The following is a 15391-nucleotide window of genomic DNA, read 5'->3' on the forward strand; positions in this document are numbered from 1 at the left end:
GCTATCACTCCAAGCCCCCATTCCACTCAACTTCTCGCCCATCTCCCGGGAAAGGTCAGGAGTCAAGCCACCCCATTTAATCCTCGGTCGATCATATACACTCTTCTTCCTCTTGTCCCTCTTAATTTCCAGGTCCATCACCAACAGCTTGTGTTGGGTAGTAACATTTTCACTTGGGATAACCTTGCAGTCCTTAACGAGGCCTCTATCACCCTTCCTAAGGAGTAGGTAGTCTATCTGGGTCTTAGCTACCGAGTTACGAAAGGTAACCATGTGGTTCTCCTTCTTCGGAAAGCATGAGTTAGCAATCACCAACTCAAAAGCCTTAGCAAAATCCAGAAGCGCAGTTCCACCCCCATTTCTCTCCCCAAAACCAAAGCCTCCATGAACATCATCGAAGCCATTAGAAATTGCCCCGATATGGCCATTAAAATCTCCACCAATGACAATTTTCTCGGTTATCGGTATACCTCTAACTACCTCATCCAAATCCTCATAAAAGAGCTTCTTGGCCTCCTCTCCCAATCCCACTTGAGGTGCGTAAGCACTAATAACACTCAAAGTACCTCCTCCAATGACTAGCTTAATCAACATCAACCTATCACTGATCCTCCTAACCTCCACCACTTGCTCCCTCAAATCCCCGTCTACTAAAATACCCACTCCATTTCTATCCCTAGAGCCTCCTGAGTACCACAACTTAAACCCGTCGACATCCCGAGCCTTGGAACCTACCCACCTAGTCTCTTGGACACAAGCTATATTAATCTTTCTCTTGTTGAGAATTTTCACTAACTCTAAGGACTTCCCCGTTAGCGAACCTATGTTCCAAGATCCTACCCTCAATTTATGGGAACCCGTACCCCACTTACCACTATTCTCCCTCGTCCTCGGTCTCAACCGAAGACATGACTCAAAACCACCATCAAGTACCAAATCCACTTGAAAACTACTGAATCTAATGAAAAGGTGGAAAGCACAAATTCATATATTTGAGTTTCAGAATTTGCAGAAATATAATGGCCCAATTAGTGAGCATGGAAATTGGAATGCAATTATCAGAATTTGCAATCCTCCTGTTAATGCATTGACACTTTCAGGTAATTAATTAATTATATATATATATATATATATGCGCGCGCGCACTAGTACTATAATTAATTTTCACATTATTTGCAATTAAAATTATTCATCCAAAGTTATTTGGTGAAGAAAAATAACGATGCTTGCATATATGTGTGAACCTAACTAAAGAAGCTGAATGAGAGATTTAGAAGAGAAGAGAAGAGAGGAACTTTTTTATTTTTTGTAAGAAAAATGTTAAGCGTACATGATGAGGAAGTAGCTACTTATATATTTCTGTAACTAACTTCCAGAAGGTAGTAATAACAACTTTTACAGAAAAAGACTAATCTACCCTTTCTGTTGCTAACTAATATCAACCCTTAATGTCACCTACTTTATATCACAATACTCCCCTTCAAACTAGGTGGTGCAAAGATATCTAACACTCCTAGTTTGGATAGTAGGTGTTCATGTTGAAGTCTAGATAATCCTTCTGTCAACACATCTGCAGGCTGGTCACTTGTGGAAATATAGCTCACAGTGATTAGTCCTTGTTGTAATTTTGCCCTTATAAAATGACAATCGATCTCAATATGCTTTGTCCTTTTGTGATACACTGGATTTGCAGCAATTTGAATGGCTGCTTTGCTGTCACTATACACCTGCACTGGTAGTTTAACTTCAGCTCCTACTTCTTTCAGCAAACCAAGCAACCACACTAATTCTGAAACAGTGGAGGCAATGCTCATATATTCAGCTTCAGTTGAACTCTTTGACACTATCGTTTGCTTATTTGCCTTCCAAGAAACTAATGACTGACCAACCTTCACCATGTATCCTGTTATAGACTTTCTGGTCAACACACAAGAAGCCCAATCAGCATCACAAAATGTTGTCACCAAACCATCTGAACTGCTGGATAACAATAAACCTTGTCCAGGTTGTCTCTTGATATATTTGATCACTCTTAGTGCAACATCAAGATGTGACTTCTTTGGATGATGTAGGAATTGACTAAGAGTTTGTGTGCTAAATGTTATGTCTAGTCTGGTCATATTTAGATACAATAACTTGCCAATTAGTCTTTGATACATTGTTTGATCCACAAGTGGATCCTCTGTCTCTGTTGTTCCTTCTTTATATGCTCATCATACAACTTTGATGTCAATTTAACATTGATGTCAATAGGTGTGTCTGCAGGTTTGGCTACTGTCATGCCAACTTCAGATATCAGTTCAAGAGCATACTTTCTTTGGTGCATCAATATACCATTAGTTGATCTAGTGAATTCAATTCCTAAGAAATACTTTAATTCACCTAGATCCTTCATCTTGAAAGCTTGTTGTAATGCTCCTTTTGTATCTTCTATTAGTTTTAGACTGCTACCAGTGATCAACATATCATCCACATACACAAGTACTATAATGATCCCACCTTCTGTTTTGTTAATAAACAATGAATGGTCATGTTGACTCTGCTGAAACTTTAGTTTGAGAAGTGCTTCAGTCAACTTATGGTTCCACTGCCTAGGTGCTTGTTTGAGACCATAGAGGGATTTGGTCAGCCTACATACCTTCTCCCTTTGACTGACAAAGCCCTGTGGCAACTGCATATAGATCTCATAATCTAGCTCACCATGTAGGAAGGCATTAAACACATCCATCTAATGAATATGTCAATGCGTTGAAGCAGGAAGAGAAACAATGGTTCTAACAGTAACCATCTTCACAACAGGAGAAAAAGTTTCCTTGTAGTCTATTCCTTCCTACTGACTATACCCCTTAGCAACCAGCCTAGCTTTGAATCTTTCCACTTCTCCTGTGGATTTATACTTCACTTTATAGATCCATCTACAACCTATAGGTCTCTTCCCTTGTGGTAGATCAGTGATCACCCAAGTGTTATTACTTTCAAGGGCCTGAATTTCAGATTGCATAGCATCCACCAACGTTTTATTTGTAACAAGCTCAAAGTAGGTATCAGGTTCCCTTATGATAGAAGTTGCAGCAATGTAAGCTTAATAAGGAGAGAAGAGATGATCATAACTCATATAGTTGCACATAGGGTAGGGAACAAGTTTATTGAGAGTACATGAAACAAAATCCTTCATCCATAATGGAGATTGTTTAGGCCTAGAAGATCTTCTAACAGCAGACAGTCTAGAATTTTCATCAACATAATCTGATGCTACAACACCAGTATCTACTTCAGGAACAGGTATGGCATGACTTAAGGCAACTCAGACTCCTGTTGTTGATCATCATAAGGATAATTAGTAGCAGGAACATAGGGAGACATCATGTGATCTAGTCTAGGATGCAGAACTACAGAATCAGGCATGGAGTCTGGAAACACCTTCTCAATTGGACTAGACATCTGAGCAAAAGGAAATTGATCCTCTCTAAACAGTACATCCCTACTAATAAAAAAGGACATGTTACTTAGATCAAGTAATATATATATCCTTTTTGAATTTCTGAATATCCCATAAGAACAACAGACTTGGATCTTGGTAGTAGCTTGTCATGCTCAGTCAGTTGTTTAGGCACAAGTATCCAATGGTTTTGAGATGAGTCAATACTGGTTTTCTACCATATAGCCTTTCATAAGGTGTCTCAAAACCAGGCACACTACTAGGTAACCTGTTAATGAGGTATGTAGTAGCTAACACACATTGACCCCAATAACTCACTGGTATACTAGCCTGAAACTTGAGTGCTCTTGTGACCTCAAGTAAATGCCTATGTTTCCTTTCAGCAACACCATTTTGCTGAGGGGTATAAGGACATGATCTTTGATGTATAATACCCATATCTTTGAACATATTAACACAGACAGAGTTCACAAACTCAGTACCATTATCAGACCTCAATATTTTGACTGCCTTCCCAAATTAAGTTTTAACATAGACAAGAAACTCTTTAATAGAAACAAAAACAGCTAATTTATGTTTGAGCAAAAATAACCAAGCCATTCTAGAAAATTCATTAACAATGGTAAGAAAATACTTACTACCATCAACTGTAGGTACAACATAGAGACCCCAAACATCAACATGTATCAAATTAAAGCAGGCTATAATTTTAATACTACTCATAGGAAATGCTAGTCTTGTTTGTTTGGCATAAGGACATATAGAGCACTTAGACAAAGTACATAGATTTTGTTAATTCACAGCAAACATCCTTGCAAGAACTGCAAAAGATACATGCCCTAATCTTTGATCCCATAACTCCATGTCTACTGGTTTTGTATTGTTGACAACAAATGCACATTCCTTCTCACTACTGGTACTTGCATTTTTATTTGTTAAGTGCAGCTTTAGTAAGTATAAACCACCCTCTTCTTTACCAACTTCCTTCACCTTTCCACTGTAGAGTTCCTAGAAAACACAAAAATTAGGAAAGAAAGTGACAGAACAACCTAACTCCTTTGTGATCTGACTGACTGATAATAGATTATATTTGAAGTCTGGAACATGTAATGCATTACTGATGATACTTCTGGCTGATAGGACACATGAACCAACATGAGAAACTTGAGTGGTAGTACCATTTGGAAGATACACAGGTTTCAATTCTGGAAGCTTTGACACTGAACCTTTCACCATCATATCTAAGTTAGAGACCATATGATTTGTTGCACCTGTATCAATAATCCATACTCGACTATGATCAACAATAAAAGAGTCCTTACCTGTAGTACTAGCAGTATTGCAAGTAGAAATAGTAGGTGCATCTGACTTCTGTTGAACCATATTCAAAATATGATCATACTGATCCTTTGTAAAAGTACATCCCTACATATCTGTTGAACCTCTTTCTTAGTTTTACTAATTTTGAGGTTGACATTAGATCCCTCAGAAGAATGTTGCTGTGGATTAGATAAAATTCCCCAGCCTGATAGGGGAATGTTGGTGTTGAGACCATATGTAAAGTTGGCCTGAGCTGATGGATACTGATTGGAGTGATTGCTAGTTGGGGAAATTGATCCCTCTTGCACCTTTCTTTTTTACTTAAGATCAGGAGGAAAACCTATCACTTTGTAGCAATACTCTTTGTTGTGACCTTTGCATTTGCAGAAATCACATATTAGTATTGAATTCCTCTTAAACTTCTAATTCACACCTGAGCTATTACTAACACCTGAACTGCTACCAGCTTTTAAGTACATAGCAACAGATGGATCTGAGCCAATAAAAGTCATTCCCAAGATAGTAGTACAATTCACCACAACCTTTTGACATTTGTCCCCAACTATCATAGAGTACACATGATTAATTGTTGGTAATGGATCTAGCATGAGAATTTGACTTCTAGCTTGCTGATACGATTCATTAAGTCCCATCAGAAACTGATAAACCTTCTGTCTGTTCATATGAGTTACAAATCCCTTTGAAACCTCACAGTTCCAACAATGAGTTGGTACTAATATCTCAAACTCATCCCATTGAGTTTTGAGTCGTGTGTAATACTCAGAGATAGATGCAGTACCTTGTTGCATAGATGCAATATCTTTGTGCAAGCTATAGATTCTAGAACCATCTACTCGATCATACATCTCTCTTAAATCAGTCCAAACATTAAATGCACTAGAGGCAAAAGCAAGTCCACTCAATAACCCTTTAGATACAGAGTTTAGTAACCAAGACAACACAATTGCATTCACTCTTTCCCAATGTCCCCACAATTCTACACTATACATCTCTTTCTTAACAGTTCCATCAATTAACCCAAGCTTATTCCTTCCTAACAATGCTAGTCGAATAGATCTACTCCATAACATATAATTTTTTATCTCAAGTAGTTGAAACGAAATCAAACTAATACCACTAACATCAGTAGGATTAAGAAACAAGGGATGATTGTAGTCAATACCTTGACCTTGCACAGAGCTGCTAGTTTGAGGAACAAGTGGTGCAGATTCATTCTGAGGTAAATCAACGGAGCTACTTCCAGGTGCCATTAATGATCTACTTGAGCTTCTTCTCGCGAAAACAATTAACCAACAGTTACCACAAGATACAGAATCCGGCCTTATCTCAAGCTACGATCTGTATCCAATTTTGATACAACTCTATGAATCAATCAATTGATTCTTTGATCCTTTGGCAACTACCAGCTTCGGATCTTAATCAGACTGAAGCATGAAGCTCTGATACCATGAACGTAACTAAAGAAGCTCAATCAACACCATGAATGAGAGAGATTTAGAAGAGAAGAGAAGAGAGGAACTTTTTATTTTTTGTATGAAAAATGTTAAGCGTACATGATGAGGAAGTAGCTACTTATATATTTCTGGAACTAACTTCCAGAAGGTAGTTATAACAACTTTTACAGAGAAAGACTAATCTACCCTTTCTGTTGCTAACTAATATCAACCCTTAATGTCACCTACTTTATATCACAACAGTGTGATTAAAAGTTTTATTATAACTCATGCATACTCCCTCCGTCTCCGTCTCATTTTAACGTCGTTTTAGCAGTATTAAAAAGAACTACTTCTTTAATGTTAAGAATATATAGTAAATAAAAAACGATTGCCAAACTTTAGTTTTGAATTTAATTGCTAATATTCATTGCTATATAGAAGTATTAATTTTTTGTGTCTTTGGGGAACAGTGATAGGTGGTTTAAAAGAGCAATATGAAGAAGCTGTGGAACGAAACGATGTCAAAGCTATAGTTTTAACTGGTAATTTATTAATACTATACTAATGTGCATGTATATACCTTTTTTTCTTATTTAAAGATTTCATCTCATATTTGATTATTATACACAATTTGATTATTTGATTCACGTATAATACTACTGGTTTAAACTAGACTCTTCTCGCAAAAATAACGGCATTTTGCCATGGAATTTTGCAACTTTTCTTTTAAAGTTGAACTCTGAAAAATACATTTGGTCATAATTTTTTTTTGAAATTCAAAAAACACCAAAAAATGGTTTTCATTTTTTTCCCGCTCTCTATTACTCACAAAAATGAAAAAAAATTCTAATTTATATTCATGATCAAATATAATTTTGATTTTTTAATTTTCTTTTTAAAATAACTATTTTTTTTTCAATATTCTACAATGAAATATGACCAAAGCTCTAACACTTGGGAAGTACTTTAATTCGGACACGAAAGTGCAAAGCGTGTATTTCCTCAGATCAACCCAATAAACATTACATAATTGAAAATAATTTAATTTTTATTTAGTCCATATTAAAAAATATTTTAGTAGTAGTAGTTTTTATGATTTAGAAATTTCTTGGAGTCTTTCAACATTGTAGGAGATGACAAATTTTGTGGTGGGCTTGACATCAACATCATTCAGAAAGTTCAAAAGAATGGTATAATCATAACTCAACACCTTCTATTTTTATTTTTATGTATAACTGTGGAGTTCGGGTCAGTTCGAACATAACTCAAAAGACTTTGTTGTAGTAATTTATATTGTAAAATGACAAAATCCTTTTCTTGATATGTCACAGGGGACACTTCATTTCTACCGGATGCATCGGTTGAACTTGTGATTGACACAATTGAAAGTATTTAACACAATATACATTGATTTCATTTATTCTCAATATATAACTTTATTTGTCCTGATTTTGGTTATTGTAATGTAGATGGTAAGAAGCCTTCTGTTGCTGCTATTCAAGGATTTGCCCTTGGTGGAGGTTTGGAATTGGCTATGGTTTGTTATTTTTGCCTCAAGTTGAGTTTCATGGTTTTACACCTTTGTAGCTTTTAGTATTTAACCTGATATGTTTATTATTGTTCTTTTTGTTTAGGGGTGTAGTGCTAGAATAGCAACGTCGAGGGCTGAACTTGGTCTACCTGAACTGAAGCTTGGACTTATTCCTGGTTGTGGAGGTAAACATGTCTTGTTTTATTATATATTAGTGTAGCTTGTTGATATATTATTGCTATTGTTGATAAAGTCACACATATGGTTGAAGGCACTCAGCGTCTTCCACGGCTTGTTGGGACATCAAAGGCTATTGAGATGTTAATGGTAAGCCAGATTACATTCCATTGATTAACTTGTTAGTTGGAGTTAATAGGTTGTCTAATATTGGGAGTTTGTCCTTTTTCCTTTTCACCTATCTTTGTACTAAACACTAGTTATTATAATGTGACAGTCATCCAAGATCATTACCTCAGAAGAAGGGAAGGAGTTGGGCATTATCGATGATGTGGTATCTTCTCATGAAGACCTCTTAACAGTTTCTTGTCTCTGGGCATTAGATATTGCAGAAGGGCGGATAGCCCGTACTCATACACTTCAAAGGACAGATAAAATTGAACCTATACATGAGTCATCTGCTATCTTGGAAGTTAAAAGACAACAGGTTTTGAAGACTTCTCCCCATTATAAAGCGTGCCTTGATGTGATAGAAGAAGGTATCATTTCTGGAGGCTATGCTGGAGTTTTAAAGGTGAGGCTTAAAACACACAACATAAAGTTCTTTCTTAGCATGCAAAAACTTGTAGCAAGAAATATGAAAGTTCAAGTTTATGTGCTTAGTCATTTTTATCATCCTCTACTTAGTATGGAACCAATTACACCGTTATAAAATGAGTGGAAGTTTCCACTAATAAGTGCAAATTCATTTATTATACATTCACAATCTAAGTTCTAGTCGAGCAAGGGAAGTAGAAATGGGACGGAAGGGGGGTATGTTGTCTACTTGTTGATATAAATTTGTTTCCTAGCTGTCTTTTACAGGATAGCTTTTTATAGTTTCACTTAGGTCGGCTAAATGAGTCCTTATTTTTTCTATTTCTACTATTTTCTTTGTGGTTAGTTTGATTGTCTTTCGGATATTTGTTTTGAGATTTTCCGGTATGGTTTAGTTTGTTAGTTCTCGAGTTAATGAGTTTCTGCTAATTTCTATTTGTAGGAAGACAAGGTTTTCAGAGAACTAGTACTCTCAAAATCTGCTAAAGCTCTGCTGCATGCTTATTTTGCTGAACGTGCAACATCAAAGGTAGAATCTTAATGTTATTAGTTTTTTGTAAGCCATTCCCTTTTAAGAACTACTTTCAAATGTTGTGTTGCCGGTCATCCTTTGATGCAATTGGAACTTCTACTATGTACAGGTACCAGGCATTACCGACTGTAAGCTTAAGCACCGGAAAATAGAGAAGGTTGCTGTTATTGGTGGTGGTTTAATGGGCTCTGGTATTGCCACAGCTCTTATACTCAGTTCTATACAAGTCATTCTCAAAGAAATCAACTTCGACTATCTGCAAAAGTCACTTAAATCAATAGAAGGTACCTTTCCCACTTTCGGAATGTCTTTTTCATATTACACAGATATAAGTTGTAGTAATTTACACTTTTTGGTGGCAAAGTGAAGCTTTTCTGTTAATAACTTGAAGTGCAAAAATGTAAGGACTTAGAAAACAATGAAAATGAATCAGCACTAAATATGTTTAGGAGTTCATTCACAAGAGAAGAAGGGCATACAAAGCACAAATATCTAATAGACAATGTCGATCAGGCTTTGGATGCTTCAATCAGGACTTGAAAAACCTCCATTACTTTAGTCGAGCTGAGAATTCATTTTCGGTTGTTGTGTTTGTTCATTTATCCTGAAGCATCTTAGGGGATTTTATTGCTCTCCTCTGTTTCTTCTTTGTATATGAGAATTACGAGCTGTGATATCTATGCATAGTCTTGAGACAGAACGTAACATGTTACATTTCCTAAGAGGAAGAACAGACTAATATAAAATATTGCATTTCTTCCATAATATAGCATTAAACTGTTGCTGATGCATATAATTTGTGCCACAGTAAATCTCCAAAGCCTGGTGAAAAGAGGAGAGTTGTTAGAGGAGAAAATGAAGAAAGCTTTTTCCCTCCTCAAAGGTGTTGTGGACTATGAAGAATTCACAGATGTAGACATGGTCATCGAGGTTACTCATCGGATCCATACTACTCTTTGTTTAACTTTGCATCAATGCATTTTTATGTTCAATGGCCTTGATTAGTCTAAAATCAGCTATAACTTTTACAATTGTGGAAACCTTCATCTCCTATTCTCTCTCAGGTGGTAAATGAGGAAGTATTGTTGAAGCAATCAATTTTTGAAGAAATTGAGAAGATCTGTCCTCCTCATTGCATATTCGTGTCAAATACATCCACCATTGATCTTAATATGATTGGAGCAAGGACAAAATCACAAGATCGCATTGTTGGCACACATTTATTCAGGTATATAACCTACTTCAATTTAGCTGTCAGATTTCCTTGTGTTGTACTGAATTTTCTGACTTGTCTACTTCTGCAGCCCTGCTCATGTGATGCCACTCTTGGAAATTGTACAGACGGAAAACACCTCTAAACAAGTAATACTCGACGTTCTAAAATTTGCTAAGATCATCCAAAAAGTTCCTGTAGTGGTGAAAAACTGCACCGGTTTTGCTGTCAACCGGACATTTTTCCCATACATGCAAGGAGCTGAGATATTGGCAAACTTAGGCGTTGATGTTTTCAGAGTTGATCGAGTTATCACTGAATTTGGCATGCGAATTGGACCTTTCCAGTAAAATCTTCTCTCCCAATTCTATCTCTTGATATTATGTGATTCGAGTGAGTGCTTAAAGTCTGTATCAAACAGTTACAGTAGAAATGGATGGTAAAATGAGACACTGTAATTTGGCTGCTATAGTGTCTTTCCGATAAATACTCATTTTAATATTGCAGGCTTTTCGACTTGTCTGGATATAGTATATTTCTGGCAGTAGTCAAGGAGTTCGCTGCAGCATTTCCAGATCGCACTTTCCTGTGTCCATTAGTTCAACTTATGATGGCAAATGGTCGTACAGGCATGGATGATATATTATTACTCGCATTCAAATTACTACTTATTTCATAATATTCTTAGCAAGGGCTTGCTTTAGGAAACTAATTTTAGAAATGCAGGCAAGAAAAACGGACGAGGCTACTACTTATATAACAAGGGAAAGATCCCTGAACCAGATCTCTCTGTGTTGCAAATAGTTGAAGAGTCAAGGAGACTTGCAAGCATTATGCCGGGGGGAGAGGTAAAAAATGTGTCTATATCTTTTTGTGATCCTTTTTCGTCGTAATCATTATCTATGTAAAACTTCACTGAGTACTCTAACATGTTTGCTGTATTGCAATTCGACAGCCAATATCTGTGATGGACCAAGAAATTGTGGAAATGTTGTTTTTCCCTGTGGTCAATGAGGCGTGCCGAGTAATCGAGGAAAGAGTTGTTGTGAGAGCATCAGACCTTGATGTTGCTTCTGTCCATGGGATGAAGTTCCCTTCAGAGAGGTATATGACTATAAGAGCTCTTCATCAATTCTTAAGATTGTAGACTCGGGTCAAATGTTTGCTTGTATATTGTTCAACCTTAGACTATCGTCTAACAATTGCAATAACTTACAAAATATTCTCATAAGATTTTCAGTTTGCTCAAAAGGAATCTTTATATAGTAGTTTGAATGATCCATAAGTTGCATGTGGAAAAAGAAGAAGTCATTTTCACTTCTTCATCAATGGATAGGGTGATGTGATGCGCAATGGATAAGTAAGAAGGACTTAATTATGTTATAGGAGTTTTGAGCGCGACTTAAGACTCATGCAGCATCGAGGACCTAGGACGACACCTATATCTTATATCTAATATCAAAGTTGTTTATTTCCCATTTACATTTGACATTTAGTTAACTTATTAGCTTCTAAACTTTGTGTTTGCAGGGGAGGTATTATGTATTGGGCAGATTCAATTGGAGCAGAGTACATATATGCAAGACTGAAATATTGGTCAGAAGCATATGGTAATATCTTCAAGCCATCACAATTCTTGCAAGAAAGGGCCACCAAAGGCATACCATTGGCGGAACTATAGCTTTAAATATTCGAAGACGATTATATAATATGTGTTTCAACGTTATCAATGTTGTTGGGGCTGACTATATGAATTCTTACCATCTATCTAGCCCTATTTGGATATGTTTCATTATACATATTCAATAATCTAGGTTGTCTAATTTATATAACTATGGTTAATACTTTGCTGATGAATCTAATTAGAAGAAATTGATGTAATGAGTCTCACATTTCTAAAGGTATTCAATTTGGAATGATAAAGATTATTGATAATTTTGGGAAATCAGAATAAAATGTGTATTTAAAGTAAATTTTTAGGTGTTTTGTATTCTTTTATTAGATTGTCGATTAATATTTCTTTTTGAGAAAAGGTATAAGTATCTCTTTCAGTTATATTCGAAGTTTTAACGTGATATAGAGAATTAAATTCTTGATAGATGGCACACGTGTGATTTCACAATTTCTTTTTTAAAAAAAGAAATCTATTTCATTTTTTTTTCTTTTTTCTTGAGTGTTTTTTTACTAAAATAGTCAAAAGTTGAGTGACTTTATTGATACAAAATTAAATTTAATAACTTTGCTAAATAATTTCTTAAATCATATACATAAGTGACCTTTTGAGATGTACACTCCAACAAATAGTCATTTTAAGGATTTCATGGCAATAGTTTCCTTTGGATTGTTTTTGGTTATTAGCTTATAATTTTTTACGTTTTTCCTTTATTTTTTCTCCAAAAATTAAAAAGAAGAAGATAAAAGTGCACAAGATATTTTTTAAAGCTTATTAATACATAAAACTATTCCCAATTTATATAACTTATTTTTCGTTTTAGTCAATTCTAGAGAAAATGGTCTAAAGTCCCCCCAATCTATACCCGAAACCCCAACTACACACTCCAACTTCACGGGTGTCCTATCACCTCNCCCCCCCCCCCCCCCCCCTCTAACATTTTATTTGTCTATTTACTACACACTTGAGTGCTGACCTGTCATAAGAGGTGAGAACACCTCCTCTAGGCGCGTGAGAAGAGGCAATAGCCTTAAATTTTGACAAAAAAAGTGTACTTCTCCAACAGTCATCTTCCCCGAGTTAAATAAACCATTTTTCCTTCTTCCCCACCATTAACCCTTGTTCCTTTTTTTTAAATTTCACAATTTTCTTTCAATTTAAGGTAGGTTTTAGTTGTTTATGTTCATTTCTACTTTAAATCTTGAAGTTAGGATTTGTAATCTGCTCTAATTTCTTATTTAGAATCTCTAGTTTGAATATTTAATTTTCTCGAAATTCTTTAAAAATGACAAATGAAAACTTGAATAAGTTTTGTATGGATAAATCCGGCCCAATGCTCAACGCTGTAGTGAGATGCAAATATGAAATTTTTCTGAATTTGCAAACTTCTTGGTCGAAATTAAATCTGGGAAGAAGATTTAACCTTTATTAAATCAGTTGATAAACTATGTAATCAAGTTGAAAATACACACAAAAATGCTCGATCATCACCAGAAATGCTTCGATTTGAATGGAGAAAACGAGATGAAAAGCTTCTCTTTGGGGTTTCTTATGTTTTTAGGACGAAAATGGAGAAAAAAACAAGAATTGGGGGTTGAAGTGGGTGGGGACTCGCGCGTGCAAACACGTGAGACAATTTATTTGGTTTATATGGACAGGGCAGCACTCAAGTGTGTAGTAAATAAACAAATAAAATGTTCAGGGGGTGATTGGACACCCGTGAAGTTGGAGTGTGTAGTTGAGATTTCAGGTATAGGTTGGGGGAACTTTAGACCATTTTCTAGTACATTTCTATAGTTAATATATAATAATTTAATTCTAAAATATTCATTTTACCTTTAATGAAATAATTTACAGCCATATAAATAATCACAATTTTTTTTAAAAGGTTCTTTTTTTAATTTTATATCAATTCAAACTAACTTATATAAACTGAAACGAAGTTCGTATAAATTAAAGCATAATCAACTCAATAAGAAAGCAAATGTGAGGCCAAGAGCAAAGACTATGACATGTGAAGTTATGCCATGTAATAAAGTATGAATTACTATTAAATTCACCCTTCAATTTGTCTCGAAAAGTCAGTTATACGCTTAAACTATCATGACGATCTATTACAAACCTTAACTGTTTAAAAATGAATCTTTTTACCCCCTAAAACTGACGTGGCAAAAAATAAAAAAAGAAAAGCACATTTGACAGTAAATAAAGTAAAAAAAAAATTAAAATCTTCATTTTACTATCATCCTACCCCCACCCTCCACCCTCCACCCAATACCTCTTCTTCTTCTTCTTCTTCTTCTTCTTCATAGGCAACCGTCTTCTTCTTCTTTATTTTTTTCCATCATTTTTTCATACCCAATTTCCATCCACTCCACTATACCTCCACCAATATCCTCTCCCCCACCCCTCCCCCATCATATCCTATTTTAATACTTATTCGATTTCACCATTTCATTATATTTGATTTTTCTCTTCGGCTTTATTGGTGGTTGATAAAATTCATGATTAAGTTTAAAAAAGGGATAAAGGTCTGAAAAATACCCCAACTTTGGTCGAATTTGTTGTTGCGAAACTAAACTTTCATGATGACCTATTACCTCCCTAGACTATTTAATACCGTATTTTTTACCCCCTGAACTATTTAATAGTGTATTTTAAAGGTATATATGTGCCCACGTGGACACATTACTATTTATAATTTTGCATTATTTTTTATGTCCACATGGGCAAATATATATGTTTAAAATACGGTATTAAATAATCTAGGGAGGTAATAGGTCCTCATGAAAGTTTAGTATCGCAACAGCAAATTCGACCAAAATTCGACCAAAGTTGGGGTATTTTTCAGACCCTTATCCCTTTAAAAAATAAAATATAATGATGGATTTGCCTGCATTGGGTGACAAAGAAGCGGGAATTGAAGGTGGTGGAGAAGAAAAATTTGATTGACAATGGTGGTAGTGATATTTGGTGGTGGGTTTGTACCTTTTGATGGTGATGATGTAATTTTGGCGATGAGTTTATTTATGGGTGCCAAATTTTGTTGTGGATCTTTCTAATTTTTGTGGAGATAATGGTGATAGTATGATTTCGATGGTGAATTTGATCATAGGTGATGAAATTTATGGTGACTATTTTGATTTTTATGGTGAAATATATAGATTTGGTAGTAATATGGCGGCAATGGTAGTGGGTTCATGGTGGTGTTCATTGAAGAAGAAACAATTGAATGATATGGAGAATTTTAGTCAAAATTTGACATGGCATCTGATGTGGCAGTGACATGGCATTGATGTGGTGCAAGTGTGATACACTTCCCATTGTGAGAGTGATGCTACACGTCTTAGAGGTTAAAAAAATTCACTATTTAGTAGCAGAGGTGTAATAAGTCACTATATTAGTTTAAGTGTGTAATGACATTTCGAGACAAGTTCAAAAGTAAATTTATGC

The 15391-nt window shown here is 35.4% G+C and overlaps 1 pseudogene; it reads left to right on the forward strand.

Moving 5' to 3' along the window:
* The first annotated feature begins 1019 nt into the window (after window positions 1–1019).
* Window positions 1020–12081, forward strand: LOC125841792 (peroxisomal fatty acid beta-oxidation multifunctional protein-like; annotated as a pseudogene).
* The last annotated feature ends 3310 nt before the right edge of the window (window positions 12082–15391 follow it).

Source organism: Solanum stenotomum, chromosome 10 (genome assembly GCF_019186545.1).
Source record: "Solanum stenotomum isolate F172 chromosome 10, ASM1918654v1, whole genome shotgun sequence".
Classification (NCBI taxonomy): Eukaryota; Viridiplantae; Streptophyta; class Magnoliopsida; order Solanales; family Solanaceae; genus Solanum; species Solanum stenotomum.